This window comes from Panthera tigris, chromosome C1 (genome assembly GCF_018350195.1).
Source record: "Panthera tigris isolate Pti1 chromosome C1, P.tigris_Pti1_mat1.1, whole genome shotgun sequence".
Taxonomy (NCBI): domain Eukaryota; kingdom Metazoa; phylum Chordata; class Mammalia; order Carnivora; family Felidae; genus Panthera; species Panthera tigris.
The window spans coordinates 201,971,182-201,996,530 of record NC_056667.1 but is presented as its reverse complement, the minus strand read 5'-3'; the positions used below and the strand labels follow the sequence as shown (position 1 = coordinate 201,996,530).

Genomic DNA, 25,349 nt, shown 5'->3' with positions numbered 1-25,349 from the left:
CTCTCTCTCTCAAAAATAAATAAAGATTTAAAAAAAATTTTTTTAATGATTACCCCAATGCTGAAGGCAAAGCTGGCCTAGGCCACATCTCTCTCAGACAATGCTATCCTTCCTCACACATACTATGTTGTAGGAATCCAGACAACAGTTCCTTTCCTCTATGATTCAACCACATATATCCCCAATCCCCTACCTGAACCCAGCTCAGAAAAGAGTGTGCAAAGTAGGGCCCCAGTGTACAGTTGTGCCAGCTGTGCACTGTGCAAAAGTAACCAACCGAAACGTGCACCCTTACCTAGTCATGCACCTTTCTCAAGCCTCTGTCTACCCAGGGAGGCTGTTTTGCCTAATTCCTACCAAGGTACTGTATAGTCTAGCAGCCCCAGTGCTCATCCTTGCCTCAGAGGCTCCCAGCTCCCATTGCCATGTACTCTCTCGTTCCTCACTTTCCTGTCAAACTCGCTGCTGTGTGTGGGGTGACAGGAAAGGATAGGGAACATATACCTCCCGCTCCACAGCCAGCGATAGAATATATGAAGTGCTGGCAGAGGGCAGATGGACAGATGCCTCAGGCTGAGGGTGTAAAGAAAGGCTCCACACAAGGAGAGCCTCTGGATGGGCACCGGGGATGCCTGCGATCTGAGTTAGGGAAGAGGAGAGAGGAGGAGTCGTTCCCAGCAAAAGGAATGAAAGGGCAAAGGCATAAAAGGGAAGATGTAACCAAGTAATGGAATAGGGGGGGTCTTTGGCTGGAGCCCAGGTTAGCAAAGGGAAGAGGGGGAAACCAGGCGAGAAAGAGAAGCGAGAGAAGCCACCAGTGTCTGTGGACAAGCGCCGTCTCCTGAGGCGCAGCAGCTCCTGCCGGTGCCTGCCCAGGTCCCTGTCGGGTTCCCTGTGGCCCTCCCGAGCCCCCATGCCTGCTGCATCTGCAGAGGACTTCCCTAGAACAACCACAGCCACGCGGAGGCCCGGAAGTACCTGGGAGTTACCGCGGGAGCCAGAGCCTGCCAGGTGAAGGGTCGGGGCAACCTCTGCAGGTGATTTCCACACCAGGTCATTCAACAAGTTGGAACATCACCTGAAACCTCACCCCTGCTTACCTTCCTTTCCCCCCTGTCCCGGTCCCCACTCCCCTACTTGTCTTCCCGGGGAGAACATCCATAATGGTCACTTCACATGAACACACATGAAGGAACCCAACCCGAGACACGAAGGAAGTGCCAGTGATCATTCCGGGTTTCATTTTAACCTGATTAGGCCTAATAGTAACGTCCAACCAAAGAAGACTGACCCCTGACTCTCCCTGCTACCTCCACCCCCACCCTGTAAAAATTGTTGTTGTTATTGTTTTTATTTTAGAAGCCAGACTCAGATTTACAGCACTGCAACAAGAACGCCCAAGAAGTGTTGGCCGCATTCATATCATGGTGCACCGGAAGAACAAGAATGGCTTCTCAACGGTCACCAACCTCTTCACCCTGGAGCCCCACAGAACCTCACAGCCACAGGAGAGAGGCATCCGCCACCATAGTTTGCCTTAAGCAGAAAAAATATTTAATAGCAGCATGGCATAGGCACCAACCAGTGAGAATGGATGGCCAGCTGTAAAGCATCAGCATTGGTTGGTTATCTAATTATTCTCAGTCATAAAGAGGATGGGCCTCTGTAACCTGTAGCTTACCACAGTCCAAAGACTACATTTTGAACTTCTTTAGCAATTCCTCAGTGCCGGGTCTGTCGGTTACTATCTGGGTGTCCTCAGACAAGTTGTTTAATCTCCTGAGATCTTGTTTCTTCTTTTGTAACATAGAGTAATAATGGTGCCCTTAATACGGTTGCTAGGGGGTTAAATGAGGTAATGCATGCAAACGTTAGCAGGGGGCAAGCTAAAGGGATACGACAGATATACCTTAAAATGTACAATCGGCCAAACACAAAGTGTTTCTTGGTCACACGATAGACCCCTGAACATGAACCTGGTTCATCTTGGCCTTTCTCCGCATGGCGATTCAGCGACCCAGACTCACCCCATCTTGTGGCTCTAGGGACATGTCATCGTCTGCATCCAGCCGGCAAAGAGATGGAGTCAGGAGGACATACACCCATTCTTTGAAAGGGCTCGGCCTGGACGTGACACACATCACTTCTCCTCACAGCGCCATGGAGGGACTTGGCCACATCTCAACACAAGCGAACCCGGGAAGTGTAATTTGACCCTGTGCCTGGCTTCACCCACATCCCTTAGGGGAAGCAAGGACTGGATTCCGATAGCCAACTTGCATCCTGTGCCCTAGCACTCCATAAATGCAAGCTGCTGTTGTTACTGCTCTTTTTGTTGGATAAGCCAGTAGGTATTTGCAGGTCGCTTGAATGATTCATCAAGTAAAAAAGACAAAGAATAAAGCAAGACAATGGATGTTACAGGGTAGCCTACAAGAAGAAATAGAAATGGAGACGACTTGAGAGAGGAATGGGTAAGAGGGTGGTACACAAAATGCAAGTAGTAGAAGGAGTAGCTCATGCCCACCACATCAAGAAATAATACAACCAGGGGCACCACAGTGGTTCAGCTGGTTCAGCGTCCAACTCCTTATTTCAGCTCGGGGCATGAGCTCACGGTTCCTGGGGTTGAGCCTCATGTCAGGCTCTGCACCAACTTCTCAGAGCCTGCTTGGGATTCTCTCTTTCTACCCCTTCCCTGCTTGCACACATGCACGAGCTCATTCTCTGTCTCAAAATAAATAAACATTTTTAAAAATTTTTAATAAAAAAAAAGAAATGCTATAATAAGAGTCTTCCTTTTCACCTGGATCCCAAAACAAGAGCGCACAAGTTCAGTCTTCCAAGTCACAGCATCCAAACAGTTGAGAGTCCCCTTATGATCATCACACTCAAAGAGCAGCAGAAAAACCCTCTCTTGCCTTAAACTCCAGGTTGTTTTAAGTCTTCAGTCTGCACTAATTTGCATTCTCAGCTTTGAGTGGGTTAAGGGCCAGAGGAAAAAGCCTGCCACTCTAACTACATCCGAGGAGTGTGCTAAATTCTCGTGGATGGTAATTAGCATCCAGCTTCTTTACTCTGCCCGTACAGTATTTTCAAATCAATTGCTCAGCATTAGTGATTCTGCTGGGATTGATTTAATAGTCTAATATGAAGTCTCAGCCCTTCTGTACAGGTTAATTACATGTGGTCTTATACATTCTAATTTAAAAATACTGCCTTTGCAATTATCATCAGCACTAAAACAGAGCACTAGTAATGAAGCTGGGCTTGAGTTTTTTTCCAGAAGTAATGAATTGAAAAACCGAAATGACTTTTAATTTCTTTGGCACTTACCATTTCAATCTCTCTTCTCTTCTGTGGGAAATATAAATCAGGATCTCCTCCTTATCGCAAATTGTTATGAAAACAGGCAAGATTGCCCTGAAGAAAGCAGAAGGCTTTGATTTTGAAACAGCCAAGACTTGACTATTTGAGTCTTGACCAACCAAAAGGACACTTCCTTCACCCTAATCCCTCAGTTAGGTATGTATTTATCTGTGAATTTATATGTTTGACAAGCACTTACATGTTGATTACTGTGTGGCAGGTACTGTTCTAGAGCATTATAAATATTAACAGCTCTATGAGGTGCTGTGTCAGTTATGTAACAAAGTACCCCAAATGCAGCAACTTAAACCAACAAGCATTTATTATCTCCGCTTCTGTGAGTCAGGACTGGGGGGAGAAGCTTGGCTGGGTGGTTCCGGCTCAGGATCTCTCACGTGGATGGAAATTTGGCCAGAGGTGCTATCTTCTGGGGGCAGAGGACCCATTTCAAGGTTCATTCATGTGGCTGCTGGCAGGCCTAAGTTCCAACCCACGTGGGCCTCTCTACCGACTGCCTGAGTGTCCTCACTTCACGGCATCTGGCTTCACCTGGATCAAGTAATCTGAGAATCAAAGTGATACATGTTACTTCTAGTGTGTTCTCTGGGTCACGTGGACAACCTTGGTTCGATGTAGGAGGAGATACTAAGGGAGTGAATACCAGTAGGTGGGGGTCCCTGGGGGCCAGCTGGCTACCAAAAGTAGGTGTTGTTATTATTTCTGATTTACAGGTGAGCCAATGAGGCACAGATGAGTGAAGTCACTTGTGCGAGGTCACTGTTAATGAATGGCCAACGCAAGATCTGAATTTGGCTCATCTTTCTGCCTCTAGAATCCAAGCTCTAAACAAGTACTCACACACAGAATGGTGTACGCTCATCTAACAGGTTTTAAAAGCAGCTTCTAGACCAGCCGACAGCATTTATTCTAAGTTTATAGTTGATGGAAACCCTTTGCTGAGGATACAAGGTCTAAACAACTCATCATCATCAAAAAACACTCCTTAGTGTCCCCCGGCCTCTGTTGCGTGAAGTTAAACATTCCTATTTCCTGGGCACTCCTTATTTTCTTGGAAAATCAAGCAAACAGCCATCACTATCTGTAGATTCTTTCTGGATACTGTACATCCCATTGCACCACTAACCAGTTTCTTCCTGTTCAACCTCTGAGAAGACAATGTCAGCTCTATACAAGGACACTGCTTATGCTAAAACTCATTATTAATCACACCCACCCTTCATATCCAAGGGTCACACTACCCAGACCCTCCAGGTGTCCCTGATACCAGTTCTGGCTTCAGATACACATCCAAACATCTGAGGATCAGACTGCATCAGAGACCTGGCTCCAAGAAGGATTGAACATCAGGGTACCTTCCATTGGAATGTAAAAGGGATTTTGCTAGCCAGTATTCTAGGCACTTTGTGTATATTATTTCATTTAATTTTCCTGTATCCTATAAATATAATCATGATAATCATAAATCATAGCTAGAAGAGATAGCAAGCTTATTATGTGCCAGGCTCGGGGCACCCAGGTGGCTCAGTAGGTTAAACTCTTGATTTCAGCTCAGGCCATGATTCCAGGGTCATGGGATCAAGCCCCACATTGGGCTCCATGCTAAGCATGGATCCTGCTTGAGATTTTCTCTCTCCTTTTGTCTCTCTCTCTCTCTCTGTCTCTCTCTGTCTGTCTCGAAGAAGAAGAAGAAGAAGAAGAAGAAGAAGAAGAAGAAGAAGAAGAAGAAAAGGAGAAGAAAAGGAGAAGAAGAACAACAAGAATGGCAAGGCACAGGCTAAGAAAATACTATGTGCCAAGCCCTATGTTAAGTGCTTTATATACATTAATTCACTTTATCATCAGACAAATCTGAGAGGTAAATTTGGCTATTGTTCTCACATTACAAATAAAGAACCTGAAGATCAGAATGGTTAAATGACTGTCCAGAAGGCACACAGAGGTGGGACTCAAACCTGAGTACGTTTTACTATAAGAGACTTCTTTCTAAACTGGACGAGGAAGGTTAGGGACAGAGGCATCTGTCCTCCATTTTTATACAAAGCAGCTGGGTGCTACTCCCAGCCTTGCACATCCAAATGGTCCATCTGAGGATTTTTCTAAACAAAGACCATTCCTTCTCTAGAAGAGATTCTGGGTCCAGGTGTTAAATGCCTTTTTTAACTTTTCTCCACTAGCAAATAAAACAATATATCAGGGGGTTAGCAAGCCTTCTTAAAGGACCAGATAATAAATATTTCCAGCTTTACATCTGGGCCATATGGCCTCTATCATGAATACTCAACTCTGCCATTGTAGCAAAAGCAGCCATGGACAATATGTAAATTAATAAGCATGGCTGTGTTCCAATAAAACTTTATTTATGGACATGGAAACTTGAATTTCATATCATTTTCTCATGTCATGAAATAGTCTTCTTTTGATTTTTTGTCAACCATTTAAAAATGTAAAATCCATTCTTAGCCCCAGGCCTTACAAAAACAGATGGCCATAGTTTCTTGGCCCCCACAACTTATAACAGAGAAGTCAAATTCTCCCAATGAGTTCAGTATCTTGGATTTTATCAAATCAACAAAAAGCCAATTCTTAGGAAACATATTGTCTATAAGGGTTGTCTCAAACCTAAATGTATAGGGATAAAATCAAGTGGAAGTAATTTCTCACTTTCTACACACTTCCTAAAAGATTGGTTGGGGAAAGCCAATGAGGGATGTGGTGTGCACTCAGTAAATTGTGCCTTTGTGACAGAGACTCAGATTTCACCTTATCTCTCCTGTTAGATCATAACAGGGGCTGAGCCCTATTCACCTGTGTGTCCCCACACTGTCCCATTCCAGCTTATTCCAGAACCTTTACCATACCCAGGGGCATACTTCCCAAGCCAGATAGAAAAGCCCAAGGCCTAGCAAGGATTTTTTTTCCATTTTGTGAGTTCTGTCATGTGAAAAGTTTAACAAGGATATTGAAACCAAATCACAGTTAGTTAAATATTTAATAAAACATCTTATTGGAAAAGAATAAAATTATTAAAATATGGCCTATGCTGGAAAATCTTAGCTATAGAACACTATGAATGTGGCAGGTTTTCAATAAATGTTAAAAATGAAAAAAAGATCAAGGGAGGGAGAGAGAGGGATAGCAGAGGGAGGGAAGGAAGGAAGGAGGAAAGGAAGGACAGACAGAAGGAAAAGACAGAATATAGACTATTTGTTATTAGGCCCCTCCCAAATGGGTTCAATAATTTATTTAATAGAGAACTACTTTCTAATAAAGCCAGTGATTCATTCCACATCATTTTTGAGTAATGTGCTATTTTCCAGCAATAGTGTCCTTACTTCCCGTTCAACCACCTTTTTCAATAATAAGGGAAATTATTTACATTTGCGTGTATGCCCAGAATGACACCTTTTAATGTTTTAAGAATATCAAGATTGTGTTCAGTCTTTTCATTCAATGCATTAAACTGCTCCTGGAACACAGAATAAGATAACCCAGCTTCCCACAAGACACCATTCTGCAACAATGGGGCCAACCCCCGTAGACAACAGGTTTTGGAGGGCAGGGACTGTCTCATTCATTTTAGTACTCTGGGGACCTGGTACCACAAGGCATTTGATAAATGTTTGTTGAATGAAACGTGAATGAGGGAAACGTTTCACCTTAAGAGAATTAAAACCTATTTTCTAACAACGCAACAGCACCTGAGTGAGGCAAGGGTTCCTGGGAGAGAAGAGACACCCAAGAGAATCAAACAGCAAGAAACAAAGGTGAGTGTTGCAAATGTCGGGGAGGGCAAAACCGGAGGGCTATTCCTGTGCTTAGAACAAATGCTCCTGGAAGAAATGACTTGATGGTAATCCATCTCAACTCACCTCCTTGTCTAAAATGAGAAAAATTTGTCTTAAATTGCTCCAAGCTTAAACAAGGTTTAGTTAGAATCAACATGTTCTAGTAGAAAGAGAAAAGCAAGGGAGTCCCAACAACTCTGTTCTATCAAAGTTGGAGCTACTGACATGATTGTGTTTCATTGTGCCAAGACCACCAACATTAGAAATCATTAATAATTGGGGCTCCTGGTGGCTCAGACGGTTGAGCGTCCGACTCTTGGTTTCGCCTCAGGTCATGATCTCGTGGCTCGTGAGTTCGAGCCCTGTGTCGGGGCTTGGGATTCTCTCTCTCCCTCTCTCTCTGCCCCTCCCCCCACTCCCAAAATAAATAAATAAGCTTTTAAAAAATTGGTAATGATCGCTGAGTGTGTGTCTGGGTTGTCCCGCCAGCTGATGTTCAACTCATTTCAGCCAAAATGATCTGATACTTTTCTGACTTCCTGACCTCGTCTGAATCTCAGTCAGTTGCCACCAAATAAATGCCAGTCAGAAAGGAAAGCATTATTCGTTTCTCTGCGTGTAGAAATCAGGGTGATTTCCCAATCAGGGCACCGCCAGGGCCAGGAAAGTGACTTTTGTGTTAGGGGAGGAACACACTCCCTGGGCAATCGTTTATCGGAGCACGGGTGGGAAGCCCCGCCTCCCACAAACCACCTTAGCAGATGGGATATTCCTGCCCACGAGGCCATGGGGCTGGCTCTGGTCTCCTCCAGGACCTGGCTTTGGGAGGGGAAGAACAAACGGGCCTGTTACTTTTTATATTCACACTTCTACACAGTTTTTTTTAATGAGCACAAGTTTCTTTTATAAAGTATATGCCCTTTTCTAGCCAGCCCTATGATCTAAGAGAAGTTATTGCCATTTTCTCACACAACCTATTCCACGGGGTAGTTAAGAGATATGGCCAGGACTGGCTGGCTAATCCCCAGATCCACTTCCTCTTCTTCCTGGTGCACAGCCAGACTACAGTTCCCAGCATCCTTCGCAGCAGGTGTGCCCATGAATGGAGTTCTGACCGTGGAATGTGAGTGGAAGCGGTATATACCACCACTTCCAGAAATCGCCCATAAGACAGTTCTCCCACTGCCATCTTCTTGTAAACAAGCACACTGACTCTGGAAGCCATGCGTTGAAGATGGCTGAGCCACAAGATGGGAAAGGCCTGGGTTCCTGATGATTCCTTGGATGATAGCCACCTACCCATCATGAACACTTTCTCAGACATTCTCTTAGTTTACCACGGCTGCTGTGACACAGTCCCTCCAGCTGGGTGGCTTAAACAACAGAAACCTACTGTCTCACAGTTCTAGAGGCTGGAGGTCCAAGATCAAGGTGTGGCAGAGTTGGTTTCTTCTGAGGCTTCCCTCCTTGGCTTCTCCCTGTGTCTTCACTCGGTCTTCCTTCTGTGCCTGTCTGGGCCTTAATCTCCTTCTCTCATAAGAACACCCGCCATACTGGATTAGTGCCCATCCTACTAACATCATTTTAACTTAATCACATGTTTAAAGAGCTTATCTCCAAATACAGTCACATTCTAAAGTACTGGGGGTCAGGGCTTCAATATATGAATTTGGGGTGGGGGGAGGACACAATTCAGCCCATAACACATGTCCAAGCCCAACATCAATGAGACAAGGAAGTAGACTCCACCCACTGTAGCAGAGATGGGGAAAGAAGCAAAATGTGAGCAAAATAACATAATCTTCCAGTGGCACCCATGATGATACGGTGTAATAAGTGACAAGATGAAGTATAACACACCTGGATAAAATTCAAAAATATCTCGCATTCAAACCGCTCCAAAATCTGACCCCCGATTATCCGTCCTTCCTGATCTCAGCTTTGCTATTGAATAGCATCAAACCCCTGTACAAAGGGGCAGTGACAAGTACAATGTGACGTAGTAGAAAGAGTATACCCAGATTCCTAAGACCTGTTACTTTCTACATGGTACCCTAGTTTCTCTTCCAGTGTGAGACAAAAACCATCTGTGTGATCCTGACGCAATCATTTTCTCTCTCCGGATCTATACCCTGATTTCTGAGATGAGGAAGCAGACACTAGGGTCCCTAAGATTCCTTGACTCAGTTTCTTTCCTTTGCAACGTGTGTTCTGTTGAACATTAGTCCCAAGAGATGCCATGCAAATAAATATTTCCATGAGCAAATCACTTGGAAAAAGCTGCACACAATATCCCTTTCCTAGAATACCAAAGGTTATGAAAAGTCCTGCAATAAAAAAAAAAAAAAAAAAATCCTGTTTTACCTCAACTGTTTCCCAGATGTATTTGGCCTAAGAATTTCTCCTTCTGCCCCTTGTAACATGGCTCAGAAGCAATGAACTAACTCCCTAAGTACACACAGGGTTGGGAGAGTTAAATTTGTTAACAGCCATGTCCACCTTCCCCTCCCTGCCCCCAGGGAGCATGATGCTCCGTGAATTTTTGCTTCTAAGCCAGGAAGCCCCCAGACTAAGAGGTAGTTACCTCTCTCAGGCCTTCTCAGGCCACAGCTCAGTCTTCCCCATTGTCTAAACGCTCCACAAACAGAGCAACAAAAGCACCAGACGTCCCACGCGTCCATTGGTATATGGGGACCCGGGGCCCTTATTCCCAGTGTTACTCAAAAGACTTTTTGCCTCTCCCTTTTGGAGATACTCTTCAGTCTATCGCGTATTTCCAAAATCTCTTCAGTCGTGGCACCTCTTTGTCCTTCGCAGGAGAGATTTGAGTTTGGGAAACAATGAATATCTACTGGAGCCAAGTCTGGTGAATACCTTGGGCGCTGAAGCTGAGAAAGACTGTTTCGGCATCAGAAATGGAGGGTGCAGTCCACCTCATCTTTCAGTCAGCCTCCAGCTCATCTGGCTCCCAGGCTTCTGGAACAAGAATAGTCATTCCAAATGAGATCGCCTGTGCATTCCGGAATCTCCACACACCATATGCCGAGCGGTCTGTGGCTCCCTTGAATGGCAAACAATTATGTCCGCTTGTTTGTTTTGTTCCTTTATTTGGCCCCTTGTCTGAACAGAGATGCCGAATCCAGTGTTTCTTGCATTGTGAGTTCTCATGGGGCCATTCGCGTTTCCATTGCCAGCTATTGTTCTGAATTCAGAAGACTATCCCCAAATTGCGCATCCGCATCCCTAATTGAACCGAAGCCATTCTAACACCTCCCGTTCTTCCTCTCTCCCCTTATCCCCTGCACACTATCTGTCTGCCTCTCTCTGGCTTTGATCCCAGGGTAAGGATTGTTTTGTTAACACTAGTCCTGTTATTCAGTAGTCAGCTTGTGCTTTTTCTTTCCTTCAAATAACATTTAATTGCTTTAACACAACTTTTTCAAGGAGGCAGAGGAGTGTTCTTTGAAGACCCAAATTATCCTCAAAGCTGGTCTCTCAATGCTGTGAAGATTTGTGCTGACTTTTAATAACCAGAACATGAAACAAAAGAAAGTTTTATAGCACCTTCTCTGAGAGCATTTGAACTGTAGCTATATAACCACAGATTGTCAGAGCTGGAAGGTAATGTAGGGGTCGTAGATTCTTAGTGGGTCCCAAACTTCTTTAGCTGTGGGACTCGTTTCAGGGAAAGAAGCTTCCAGGATCCCAACTATTAAACAAAAGCAACCAGAGGTTCTCAGGAGAGTTTAAATCTTCAGATTGGTTTCAAATGCTTCATTGAAGTATCTGAAGTATCTGAAGAATCCTCTTCTCCTGGATTTTGATCACAACTTAAAAACACAGACATTTTGGGGTACCTGGGTGGCTCAGGTAATGATCTCAAGGCTTGTGGGTTCAAGCTCCACATCAGATTCTGAGCTGCTTCTGATTCTGTGTCTCCCTCTCTCTCTGTCCCTCCCCCGCTTGTGCTCGTGTTCTCTCTCTCTCTCTCTCTCTCTCTCGCTTTCAAACGTTTAAAAAAAATTTTATAAAAAAAAATAAACTCACAGACATTTTACTAAGGTCAAAAGTAAGGCCAAGAGAGAATCAACTAGTACCTGACAGAGCGAAAAACAGAACCCTCACCTTCTGGTTCCTATACCAAGTGTAGCTATAAATCCAGCTGTGCATCTGAAGCACTGGGGAGCTGGTTAGGAACACAGATTTGGGAGCCCCAGCTGCTGAAGATTCTGATGAACTAAGTCTGGAGTGAGAATTTTGAAGAAGCACCTTCTAAAAATTCCCTGTGAGTCTGATGGAAATCCAGGTTTAAGAACCACAGATCTGTAGTATCCAGTCCTCCATGCCCAGGTACCAAAGGGCAATTGATTCTTTTCTTTTCTTTTTTAAGTTTATTTATTTATTTGAGGGGGGGGGCGGGTGGAATCCCAAGAAGGCTCCACATTTGCAGAGTCTGATGCAGGGCTTGAACTCATGAACCATGAGATCATGACCTGAGCCGAAATCAAGAGTTGGACATTTAACCAACTGCACCACCCAGGTGCCCCTGATTCTTCTTAGGAAAAGCAAACCAGGCCACAGAAGAGCCTACATTTGCCCATGATGTGACCATCACCAACAATGTTAAAGTAGAGTGAATTGGGACTGCTTTAACCAGGTCCTAAAATCAATTAGTGGGTTACAGGGGTTATTTACAAAGTACCATTCAGAAGGAATTTGACCAATGTTTTGTCTTCCTAGGTAATTGTACAGCAGTTTATAGGAATAATCTCTGAACAGTAGTTTCTTAAGATGGATCATGCTTCACCTTTTACAAAGTGGCTTTCCGTGCATTATCTCTTTCAGCCCATTCAACAACCCAAAATATGGGTAAAGCCGGTCTTATTTTCCCTATTTCACAGACAATATGACTGAGATACACAGAAAAGTGGCACACTGAGTACAGAGGTGGTAGGGCTTGGTCTGAAACCAAAATCTGGGATTCTGATTCCAATATGCCTCCTTAATGCATCAAAAAAAAAAAAAAAATCCATAGTACCATAGCCTTCTCTTTTCTGCTCACTCCAGCATAATCACAAATGGTATTATAAAATGGAAAACTCGATAACTCTAATAGCTATTAAAAAACACTATTGATGCTCACAGCCAGGACCTCATGATGTTTATTCTAATGTCCTCATTTACTACTAAGCTATCATTGTAAAATGAAAACCGTTCAACAGAATTGTATCTTTTCACTTCCCGAAATCAATTTCTACTTAGGCTAGGAAGTACAGTAGTAGGTTAAAACTCAAAAATGGGAAGACTCTACATCAGAAATTGTTCATCAACAGCAACAATAAAAAAAATCAATGTTTATTTCAATTTTAAGAGGAAATAGAACTTGTTAGGAATCAAAATAAAAGGAAAAGCTACTTCAGAAATGTGAGTATTCATCCTCAGATTACATTCAAGGGAACCAGGTTAGCCATGGCCTGAGTAATCTGATGATTTTCCTTCGCATCATGATCCACTTTGTACCTGTGGACTACACTAAGGATGCTGCAATATAATTGATTATTACTCTGGCTAAAGTCATGGCTCTGTCCCTGGTCTTATTTCAGTCACAGGGATGTTGCTGTTGTCACCCAGACATGAGTAAGAGAAGAACAGATTACTTTGACTGAACTTGAGGATACCCCAGCAAAGCTTCCTCCTGAAGAGCTGGGAGAGTTCCCTGGGCATCAAAATCTTTACCAATTAGATGGGAGTTTCCTATCCACTCCCCCACCGCAATAAATCCCTCTGTTTCCTCCTTCTCCTGATCTTTGCCCTGCATCTCTGTTTAACTTGATCCTCTTAAAAAGAGTTCTAAAAGTCTTGCCTTGCCCAGTATTAAAATGTATTGAAAAGCTGCAGCGTGTAAAACAATATAGCAGAGGTTCAGGAATAAACAAATAGATCTCAATGTCCACTTTGTTTCTTTGTTAGTGAAATTGTTTCTCTCTCCCTCCCTTCCCTTCTGCCTCCTCTCCTCTCTCTCTACCCTCTCCCTCCCCACCTCTTCTCTCTCTCTCTCTCTCTCTCTCTCTCTCTCTCTCTCTCTCTTTCTCAATGGATCTGTAGGAGTATGAAGTCTCTCTCGTTCCCTCTGAATACCTAAAGCTCAGAACAGAATTGAAGGACAGCTTGGCACCCAAGTTCCAAAAAGGAAACATTCCGGACAAGATAAAGGAGGTAAAGGGAGTATCCAGTGATAACAGAGGGAAAGAGTGGAGAAACACAAGTGGAATCCGAAGGAAAATGCCAAGTAGGAGTTGTTTGCTGCTGTTGTTGTTGTTGTTGTTGTTGTTGTTTTAATATGAAGTTATCCTTCCTGTGGCTCACTAACCCTTACTGAAACCTCAACTTAACAAAACAGCATGCAAATATGCCACACTGGCTATGAGGAGGAGGGACTGGGGTCACAGAAGGATTTTCTTTGCATTTTTATAGCAGACGTATTCTTGTTTCTAAGCGGATGTCTCCAGTGCAGGGGTACTAAGATTCATTCTATGAAAATAATTGGCCAAATTTTAAAAAGATGTAAAAATGATATTTATCTCCAAGTTATTTATAACAGTGAAAAATAGGAAACAACCTGAAAGTGCTTCCACAGAGGGCTGGCTAAGTAAATTAATGTGCACCCATACAACTAGGTTCTGGGTGGCCGTTTAAAAAAATAGAGGGTAATTGTTATGGAAACATAGCTGCAGAATATCGTTAAGTGGAAAAAGCAGCTAATAATAGTATGCATAATAGGAGATGACTTTTGAAAACTATAAAGATACTTACACAGGAAAAAAAGTCTGGGAGAATATTAATAGTGGTTAGTTCTGGGAGGTGGCATTTTCCCCCACCTCAACCTCTCACGGCAATTACTTACTTTTAGAGAAACTACAGTTCCTTTTTCCAGAACATACAGCGAACTACACTATAATACATTTTTACAAAGAAAAATATAGTTATTTCTCCACCTCGCCATCCAACTTTCTACATACAGAATTTTATTTCTTCCCACCAACTCTAAGAGACGTGCCTCATCTATTGTAAGTGTTGCCATTATAGAATTCAAATACGTGCTCAGATTCAGTCGATTTGAAGACCAGAAATAATTGCCACGTTCAGTTGAATGCCACGTGCCTACAGGTGTCCAAAGGTAATATTTTAAACTTTTAGATTAGAGATTAGCACGGTAATGGATGGAGAAAGTCACATCTTGGAAGAATGTAGTAACTCTATCACTAACTTGACAATGGCCAGTGCTAAGCCAAGGAAAATTCCCATGTATTCAAGAAGGGAGGAGCCCCAGGAGAAAACAGAAAAGATGCTTACGGCTTCTTTTACTGTTCAAACCATCTCCTCTACGAGGGTTATTACAACATCACAGCCACCTCTTCTGTTTACATGTGGGCTGTAACCAAGGGAGCAATTTCCCCACCACCCCATAAAAACATGGGGGAGAAAGGATGAGGAGAAGGGAGTTCAGGAATTCTCTCCTCTCTGCTTCCAACACCAGCATTCCCAGTACCCACTCTCCTAGGTGCAAAGGAGAGAACAGAGTCCCAGAAAGGAGGGAGGGAAGGAGATAACTCACTCTTCCCTCCCAGATACAACAACCTCATGGCTGAACCTGTGTCAGGAGCAGAAATTGGTTTCACAAACACGACAGATCTGAGAAACAAAGTTGTCATCAGCTCATATGTTCCACCGATTTGATGTGGTTATAAAAGTAGAATAGCCTCCGGATAAAAACCTGGTTTCTGAGATCATGGGCTCTATTACGATGAAATGTCCCTGTAACAATTTAGATCCAGGTATATGGAAAACACTTCACTTCCATGGTTTTTCCCAAGTGTATTAAAATTTTTATTTCATCCACAATAAAGCCTGTTTTCTCCCAGAAAGAGATATGAGAGGTTTAATAAGGGAGTGGCTTTGCAGAGTTTGCAGACTCTGTTTATGGAGGCCAGTTTTCTCCTGCTTGCCAGGGACCAGGGACTCCTGCACACATGGAGAAGGTCACCTTCTCTGGGTTTCCCATGATTAATCCTAGACTTGAGCCTAGGGACAAGCTTGGCCCACATTCTGACTCCAGAGCTATCCCTTTCCACATGCTGCCTGCTCCAGGGCTTTGTCCCCTGTTATTCTAACAAAGGCTTAGCGAGGTCTGAAACCTAAAAGTTCTGGAAATGCCCAGGCAACACAGTCTTGTTAAGCCTCTCCTTTCTGGGCCCTTATTCTTACTCTAGGCACTCAGGATGCTTTCCATATCAAAATTTCCTCTCTGGGAAATAACTCTGTGTCAGTCATTCACACTTTAGTGTGAATTCAAATACCTCCTCTTCCAAAAGCATCTTAATTTACAGTCCTTCTAATTGTAAGAAAGAATCTCTTGTTTCTTAGAAGAATCTCAGGCAGCGACGCTTAGGTGGCTCAGTTGGTTAGGCGTCTGACTTCAGCTCAGGTCACGAACTCCCGGTTTGTGAGTTCAAGCCCCCACATTGGGCTCTGTGCTGACAGCTTGGAGCCTGGAGCCTACTTCAGATTCTGTGTCTCCCTCTCTCTCTCTCTGCTCCTCACCCGCTCACACTCTCTTACTCTCTCTCACTCTCTCTCTGTCTTAAAGACAAATAAACATTACAAAGAAGAAGAAGACGAATCTCAGGCATGTTCAATTACACTCTTTGGGGACTGTAAGCAAGAAAGAAATCTCACCACTTTCTGGGTGGATAGTTAAAGCAAAAAAGGCCACAGAAGCAGAGTTGCCCTTTGGAGAACAGGTTCATGGTCACATTGGAGAGAAATCTATTTTCAAGCCATCCCTTTCAATGGTTGCCTCCCACATAGACCAACCCGATGTCTGTTCCTTACCACACCACTCCTTTCCCCCATGCTGATTGAGCACCCGGCTGGGATGGGTCCCACCCTCAAGGAAATATAGTCTCGCTGGCTGGAGAGTCAACATGGCATGGTACAATCACCTGTAACTTTCAGTGATGGGTTGCATATTTACAATTATTTTGATTACACTTGAAAGGACAAAGATCGGGAACAGATGTCAGACATATGAATTAAAATTAATGATCATTTGTTAATGGAGTGAAGAGCCATTCATCATTTCATTAGAGCTAATTCTTAAGGCCATATGGAACCTTGTACAATGGAGCAAATCTTGACTCTCTTTAGAATGTGAAGATTTTGACTACTAAAATGCAAGGAACAGGGTTGCCCAAGTAAAATTTCCTTCTATTAAATGTAGTAGTTACCGGTTAGTATGACAAACTATGTTCCAGTAAAGTAAGTATACGAATGTCGACCAGGGTGTGCTGTTCTTTCTGCCTTTCTTCCTTCATTTATTTACATAGAAAGTCTTTACTGAGTGTCAAGTACCATGTTAGGTGTAGAGATAGTATAGTGAACAGAGCCAGAGATGGTCCTGCCTGCCTGGGTCTAACAGTATTGAAGGAAACAGATATTAATGAGATAATTACACTCATAAATGTAAAATTGCAATGTAACAGCTGATAAGCATGTACAAAGGCCCCGTGACAGAGGGTATCCCGAAGCACGAAATGAAAGAACCAGAGAACAAGAATGACCGGAAAAATAAACCTGAGGAGAGACTTGGTGTGAAAAGAGGTTAAAGAGGCAGTCGGCGGGGGTGGGGGGGGGGGGGTAGGTCTGGGTGGCTCCTTCTGTTGAACATCTGACTCTTGATTTCGGCTCAGGTCATGATCCCAGGGTCGTGGGATCCAGCCCCACATCGGGCTCCACACTCAGTGTGGAGCCTGCTTGAGATTCTCTCTCTCTCTCCCTCTGCCCCTCCCCCTCCACTCGAGCTTTCTCTCGCTCTCACTCTCGCTCTCACTCTCTCTCTTAAAAAAAAAAAAAAAAAAAAGGCAGGCGCTTGTAGCCATTTCTAGAATTTTATCTTTTTCCTAAGAACAATGGGAAGCCAGCAAGGGGTTTTGAAACGGAGAGTGTCAGGGTCAGATTTGAATTTTGAGATCTCTCTGGCTGAAGTGTGGAGTCTAAATGGGAGAGAAGGAGGCAGAGTGGCTGTGTGGACAGCAGGTGTATCAGGTACTTTGCGGCAATGCAGGTATAAGATGAGGAAAATAGGAGAGGGGGAGGGCAGACCCTGGCAGTGTCAATGGCCAGGCTGGGGTGGAAGTGAAAAGGACGGGAATGCCTCAGTTCAAGAGGTAGTTTGAAACTATCTAGGACCAAGGAGTGGATTGGATGGGGACAGTGATGAAGACAAGCAAGGTGTCACTGGGCAGCTCTTAGGTTTCTGACCTGCAGAACTGGATGGAGGGTAATGAAGTTCATTGAAATTAAAAAATGTTGGATGAGGCCCAATTAAAAAGGGAAGGTTCTAGATCCCCGGGTGATGATAGCTGCATGTCTGCCCTTCCCTGATCATAACACCTCTGCAGAAACCACAGCTATAGCAGAGAAGGTGATGGATTAAAAAGGCACAGTTTAGTGTGGCCTTCTCTACCTGACCAAGTGCCATGCCATCCTCCCCTGGGGACATCAGCACCTGGAAAGGATTTGAGAGATTACCCAGCCCTACTTCCTAACCTGACAGGCACATGAAGAGACCTTGCCCAATGTCACAGAACAAATGAACAGGACCTCCAGGACAACCCAGAGGTTACCTTAGAGAGAAGCCCCTGGAGAGCCCCCAGCCAGCAGTCACTCAGCAAACCTGCCCAGCACCTTGCCAGGTGCCACGGATCAAAGACGAGCAAGTCTCGGGGCTTACGATGACCCCCAGGAAGGGTCAGAGATGTGTTCCTAGGGTCACCCCTGAGCTGAGCTTTGAAGAATGATGGGGGGAGGGGGGGTGGAGGGGGAGGTCAGAGTTTCCAGGGAGAAGAAACGGCAGGACAGAAAGTAGCAGGCTGTAAGCAGTTTAGGTCCTTGGTGCCCCTACTTCCTTCTTCTCCCCCGTACCTCTACCCCAATACCCTTCTTAACATAATCCCCACAAGAAGTTCAAGCTTTGGAAAACACGGCTAAGAAGAGCATTTGCTTCTCTGCAGGCAACTCCCACTTCCTGGCCAGGAAACACGGACTCTCCTGGGGTTGGTTGGGCAGAGTCCGATGACCTTTGTCAGAAGTAGGCATGGGGTAGGAGTCATTATGATGGGGGAAATATAGCAAGAACAGAACACAAGTGGACATCTCAATATATTATCCTCCCCCAAGTGTTCTAGGAAATTCATCTTGACTGCAGTATGGAGAATGTGTTGGGAAGAGGTGTGGGGGTTGTTTAGGAGACAGAGCAGCTGGATGGAGGGTCCGGACTAGGGAATGCCAACATTTTTCTGTGGGCAGTGTGCAGACATTTGAGCAGGCCAGCAACATCAAATCATCCTATGTAATTTGCCACCCTCTTGCCCTCCACAGGGGGCTACATCGACCCAAATAAGGTGCCAAATTAGAAAAGCATAAACCTGGAAGGCAAGGGAAAAAGTAGACTGGTTTCCACTCCGACAGAAGCTGAGGACCTGAAGCTTTCTCTTCTGTGAGTTCTGCAAACCCAGACCTCAGGCCCTTGTGGGTCCATGGGGAAGAACTGGCTCAGCCAACCTCTCAGCTCCTTCACTTCAGGGGAGTGAAAGGGGTGTCAGTTTAGCAAGAGTGAGCAGGTTTTGTTCTGACCTAATAACACTTGAAGTCGGTACAGAGGAGGGACTCTCAGGATGAAAATAACGATGTGACAGCAGATGTCAAAGCCTGGCCGTCAGCTAACCAGAAGGCTGTTGGCTGCCTCCACCAAATGTCCTTGCTACATTCAATCCCTACCTGCTGTCTCTCTCCTCACCCCCTACACACACACACACACACACACACACACACACGCCTGTGCACACACACGGACACACATATACATGCATGCGCTCTCTCTCGCTCATTTAGGGAGGTTAAGGAGGTCATTGTGCCCATCCCCTCCCTCCTCAAAGCCTTTGCTCCCAACAGAAGCCAAATGTCCCTCCCCTGTCCAGCCTACTTCACCACCCACCTCCTTTCTTCACCTCCTATGGGTTCTCACACCATGAGGAAAATTTAAGACCCCTTCACAAAAAGATACGGGCCCCCACTTTAGCAAATGGGGGGTGGCCGTGTAGAACGGCTTAGGGGTCAGGACCAGCCATTCCACAAAGCTGACAGAAAGCACCAATGCCTCACGGGTCCCCGGCCCCTGAGATACATTTGCCCCCAGGGACACGGCACTAGGATTCTTTGGGGATTGATCACCAATGTTTCCCATCCTTGGCTTCTAGGAACCCACTCAGGAGTACAGTTCTTTTTTCTCAAAGACCAGGCAAAAATGAGTTTCTGGAGACTGAGCTGTTGAGCCCGCTGGACACATTCTTAGGAGTGAACACCCCAGGGTCCTGGCAATCAATCCCCCCATCACCAAGGCTGGGCCGGCCTTTAGCAGGCTCGAGTGTAATTTAGGGCTGTGCTTATTACAGGCTCAGACCTTGTTTGATGCACTGGAGTGGAAAAAAGTTCCCTCTCTGCATGTGGCCGTGTCCTGTGTGTCTGTCGTATCTTTAACAATGTAAACATCAGAAACAGATGGGGAAATCCAAGCCAGTGCCAGGCCAAACAGGGCTCACTGCAGACAATGCACCATGGTGCCAAGACAAATACGCTCTGTGGATATCACTAATTTATAGTGCACTGGAACCAAGCAAAACAAATAACAATTAAGGCCCAGAAATCTTAAAACGAATAACCTTTCTGTACACAAACTCAATGCCACTATTAAAAGGCCATCAACTGCGATGAATATATGAAACATAACAATGAAATCCTTCTTATGTGAATAATTACTGAATAATTACCAGGAAAGGGGGCATTTCTCTAGTTTGCAGAGTCTGTGGATTTTGCACGCTAAGCTTGGCTTTGGAAGAGCACATAGACACTTTGAAATGCCTTCACAGACTTCATGTCACCATGATAATATCGCAAGGGGTAGGGGTTGGGTATGGCAGGCCCTCACGTCCCCATTTTCCAGATAGGACAACCGTGGCATCGACTGATAAAGAGAATAACCCTGTCACAGCGCTCTGATGGACAAAACAGGGTCTAAATGGACAAAACTTTTAGCCCAGAGTTCTTTCCACTGCTGTACACAGTCCTCCTTTACCCTCACCTGCAACCCCCACTATATATCTTAACCAGGCAAGCAGGTATCAGAAACCTCTTAGACACAGAATGCACAAAGCAGAGGTACAGCCGGCACACAGCCATGGCAATGCCCAGGTATCCTTCCAAGCCTTCACTCACCATCTTTTCACCAGCTGAGGCTGGTGCCTTAATGGAGTGAAGATGACCAATGCAGTCACAACTAGGCGCAACCAGCTTCAGCCGAATGGCTTCATATTTCAACCAGGGATAAGCCTCCCTTAGGGAGTCATGGCTCAGTGCAGGGATTGGAAAGAAGAATCCGCCTGAAAACATAGCCAATCCCCTCTCTGCTTGTGGTGTCCGCCCAATGAATCACTCACTTTATCTAGGCACAGCCCAGCAGCAATGCTGCCCATCTTGTGGGGATCTATACCCTGGGGATCTGGTTCCCTTAGGAGAAGGGTCCCCAGACTGCATAGCCACATGGATCCTGAGAGTCACTGACAAGCACAGTAATTTTGATCTTGCCCCCATCTGATTCACAGAAAACTTAAAACACTGATTTTTTTTATGTTTATTTCGGGGGGGGGGGGTGCAGGAACAGAGAGAGAGGGAAACATAGAATCCGCAGCAGGCTCCAGGCTCTGAGCTGTCAACACAGATCCCAAAGCAGGGCTCAAATCCATGAATGGTGAGATCATGACCTCAGCCGAAGTTAGATGCTTAACCAACTGAGCCACCCCGGTGCCTCTAAAACACTGATCATTTTAACTGTGGTGAAACTTAGGGAAAACAGGAACAATAATGACTTAAGGAAGCTTAGGGAAACAGGTACAATTATAAACTCTCAGGAGGAGGGAAAATTGATGTAATATGTTTAAAGGTGATTTGGCAATTTCAATTAAAACATATTAGGGCAGGGCACTTGGGTGGCTCAGTCAGTTAAGCATCCAACTCTTGATTTTGGCTCAGGTCACGATCCCACGGTCATGGGATCGAGCCTGGCATCGGGCTCCATATTGAGCATGGAGTCTGCTTAAGATTCTCTCTCTCTCCTCCTGCCCCTCTTGCCCACTTATGCGCTCTCTCTGTCTAAAATTTTTAAAAATTTGTTCATTCGTTCATTCATTCATTCATTAAAATTTTTAAAAATAATATACTCAAGTACTACTTGTGTAATTTAAAAACTATATTAGGCACATTAGCCAAAAGCTGTTAACTGGCACTGGGGGAGTGCTAGAGTTGTTCCTAAAACACTTCCTCAGCAGTGGAGGTGCTAAAGAGCTGGACAGGCTGAGTGTGGGTGCAGGTGACCCTGTGCTGTTTCGTTTCTTGCTTGCCAGTCACAATATCCATGCTGGTGGAGAGAAGGAGAAGAAATAGCCCATTTACAAAGTACCTATTAGATGCCAGGCATGGTCCCATCAATTGTTTCCATAATCCTCATAATAATGGTGGACCAACCATAATGGTCCAAAGAGTAGGGACTTGTCCGTTCAGCTAATCTACATCTGACTCCAAGGTCTCTGTTCCTTCTGCTATAACATGTTGGGGATAGTCAGGTTCTTCCTTGTTTGGAGCGCCCCCTGGGACCAAGCAGAGCAGGGATGCCATCATAGTGTCAGTGGGAGGAGAGAGAAGAAAACGTCTACCTGGGGCAGGTAAAGGGAGGAAGAGGATGACGATAGACAGGAGAGATACAAGAGAGATGGGGGGATGGCCAGGAATGTTGGCAGGGGGCCTGGTGACTGAACATCACTGGAGCCATGACAGTGAGCATGGTGCTGATGGTGAAGCCACCAGGCTGGTGGTAAAGAGAGTCCTGGTGAAGGTGGGTGATGGGAAGCAGGAGCCTTTTTCTCATCGGCACATCCAGGTGCCTCTAAGGCTAGGCAGGTGGAGGATGTGGCGGCAAAGGTACTGATGGGCTCTGAGCTGAAGACAATAAGGTGACGGTGGGGGGTGGGGGGTGACAGTGGAAGTAGGTTTTTTGGGCAGAAGAGAACGTCCCCCCAACAGGGAGAAGAGAAGGAAGAGGAGGAAAAAGGAGGAGAGTGAGAGTCTCTGCCAAGCTCTTGAGAGTGCCAGGCAAGCAGTTCTTTATAGAAATTCCATAAATAAAAATGTAGCAAGCCAGTTCCTCAAATCAGTCATTTTCTCAGGCCTTTCTGTGTGCATTGGTTCCTTGTCTTGGAACATCCCCCATCTCTCCCCTCCCAGGGGCTCCTCATCCTTCCAGACTCAGCTAAAATGCCCCCTCCCAACCACCCAGAGAAGCTTTCCTGTCTGCACTAAGATGCCACCCCAGCCTCTCCCCCTCTCTCCTACATATCACTCAGAAGGTGGGGCACATTTTTAAATTATTGATTCCCTTTTCCTTTTGCTAATTACCAATCACAGTGGTTCCTAAACTTCATATTGGGGAGGAGGGGCACGTAGATCAAGTTGGTTTTATTTATCATATCCCCAGCACCCAGCAATGTGTCAGGCACAAAGTTGGTGCTCAATAATTGTTTGAAAGGTGGATGGATGAAGAAAGAAAGAAGGGAGGGAGAGAGGGGAAGGGGCAAGAGGAAGAGAGGGAGAGAGGAGAGGTAGAGGGAGGAAGGAAGGAAGGAAGGAAGGAAGGAAGGAAGGAAGGAAGGAAAGAAGGAAGGAGGGGAGGAAGAAGGGAGGAAAGAGGGAGTTAGGATATACCACTTCAGTTCTCTGTTACCCAAGGGCAAAGGGGTACCCAAGCAGGGAAAGAAAATGTCCCTGAACATTTCTTCCAGCAGTAACCTACTCCAAAGTAAGATTCTCAGTTTGAAAGCCTAGGCTGCAAGCCTGCACTAAATTGATTCTCCACTGGCTCTATCCACACCCAATCTCTCCTCCATTACTCAGGATAGTGAAGAACTGGCTGGAATTTGCATGTTGGATTCCGCATGTGCCTCTGAAATATGATTCAGTTCTCCTGAGAGCCGCTAGACTACACTCTAAGCTGGCTTCATAGAGTATTTATAACTGCCAAAACAACTTGTTTCAAAAATAAACATGGTATTTTTAGCCCAATGTTGCTGATAACCTGCTTTGTAAAGTCACACACTCGGCTCAGAATCAGCAATATGTCTCCGGTCAGCCCCAGTTGCCAGAGTCATCTTCAGTCACTGGATGGACAGGACCAAGGCCTGGCCATCATCTCTAGATTGTCCATTACCCAGGATGGGCCGAGAAGCCTGGTTAGCCCACCTTGGAAGGCAGGGTTCACTCTCTGCCCCCTTCCCTCCCATGTTTTTGGACCCCCTCTGTAGGTGGCCACAGTGAGAATGGCAAAAGGGAAACAAGTGTGTGCATGAAGGGGGTGGGGATAACTCAAATGCCACTTTGGCAGATGCCAAGGGCAGCCCAAGAACAGAGGTGCGAAAAGAAGGCAGAAGGGAAGGAAACGGACAAAAGGCTCCAGCATGGCCAGAGGAGTTCGATCACCAGGGGTGTAGAGGACGCCCCTGGGGTCTTCTGACCTTGGATCCAAAGCCTGTACACCTGAGACAGAGGTTTCTGGAAAGGGAAGCTTCAGTCTCCAATTCTCTTCAGTTCTTACCAACATTTTCCTCTCCCGCTGCTGCTGCTCTGTGATCAAGATTTTGGAGAAGCAAGTGTGGTAGAGAGATTATGCAAAAGCATCAGCATCAGACAGATTAGGCTTAAACTCCAGCTCGGCCCCCTAATAGCTGTGTGATCTTGGGCAACTTAATCAATCTCTCTTCATCTCAGGTTCCTCAACTATGAACTATGGAAAATAGTAGTACCTGACTTCCAAGGAGGTTGGAAGAATGAAATACTAATATTTATAAAGTGCCTGCCACATAGTAGGAATAAATGGGGACTCTTGTTTTCATTACACTTTGGCCCCCTATCCCCAGTCCCTTTTATTATAAGATCAGGGACAGGGTGGTTGAAGTCTGGACAAGGACTGCAAGAGGAGGGATGGACGCAAGAACTGTTGTTTGAGAGAGATCAACAGGACTGATGAGGACAACCGGGTCAAGCACCTAAGGCTGTGGTTTCGAATCCCACCTCTACCGTTTCCTAACTACGTGGCTATGGCAAGTGTATTAGTTTCCTATAGCTGCTATAACAAATGACCACAGATTCAGTGGCTTAACACAACACAAATATATTCCCTTACAGTTCTGGAAGAAAGAAGTCCAAACCCAGTTTCGCTGACTAAAATCAAGATCTTGGCAAGGCTAGTTCCCTCTGAAGGCTCAGGGGGAAATCCATTTCCTGGCCTTTTTCAGTTTCTTTCTTTTTTTTTTTTAAATATGGAACGCTTCATGAATTTGCGTGTCATCCTTGCGCAGGGGCCATGCTAATCTTCTCTGTATCGTTCCAATTTTAGTATATGTGCTGCCGAAGCGAGCACCTTTTTCAGTTTCTAGTGGCCAGCTGTAGTCCTTGGCTTGTGGCCTCCTCTTCCTCTATCTTCAAAGAACATCATTCCAATCTCTCCTCTGTCATCACAGCACCTTGTCCTCTGACTCTGACCCTCCTTTTCCCCTCTCATAAGAACCCTTGTGATTATACTGGGCTCACCTGGACAATCCAAGATGATCTCACCATCTCAAGAATTTTAATAATCACATCTACAAAGTCCCTTTTGCCATATAAGGCAATATTCACAGGTTCCAGAGACCAGGACATGGACTTGGCCGGGGGGGGGGGGGGGGGGGGGGTGGATTATTCAGCCTACCACTGTCGGTGAATTAATTTCTCTGAGACCTATGGTCTCTACCTGTAAAAAGGAAATTATACCTATTATGATGGTTAATTTTACATGTCAACCTGGTATTTGGTCAAACACAGTCTAAATGTCACTGGGAAGGTATTTTTTTCAAGGAGATTAACATTCAAATCAGTAGACTTTGAGTAAAGCAAATTGCCCTCCATAATATGAGTGAGAATCATCCAATCAGTCAAAAACCTCAAGAGAGGGGTACCTGGGTGGCTCAGAGAGTT

The 25,349-nt window shown here is 45.1% G+C and overlaps 1 long non-coding RNA gene and 1 other non-coding gene across 2 annotated transcripts; both read right to left on the bottom strand.

Annotated features, from left to right (window-relative positions):
• Nucleotides 1-3,673: 3,673 nt before the first annotated feature.
• Nucleotides 3,674-10,141, bottom strand: LOC122241456. Its single transcript, XR_006221620.1, has 2 exons — nt 10,050-10,141; nt 3,674-3,932 (listed from the first exon to the last, which is right to left on the bottom strand). It is a non-coding gene; the product is annotated as an uncharacterized LOC122241456 (long non-coding RNA).
• Nucleotides 10,142-24,649: 14,508 nt separating this feature from the next.
• On the bottom strand, nt 24,650-24,756 carry LOC122241614. The gene has a single exon (XR_006221855.1). It is a non-coding gene; the product is annotated as a U6 spliceosomal RNA (small nuclear RNA).
• Nucleotides 24,757-25,349: the final 593 nt, after the last annotated feature.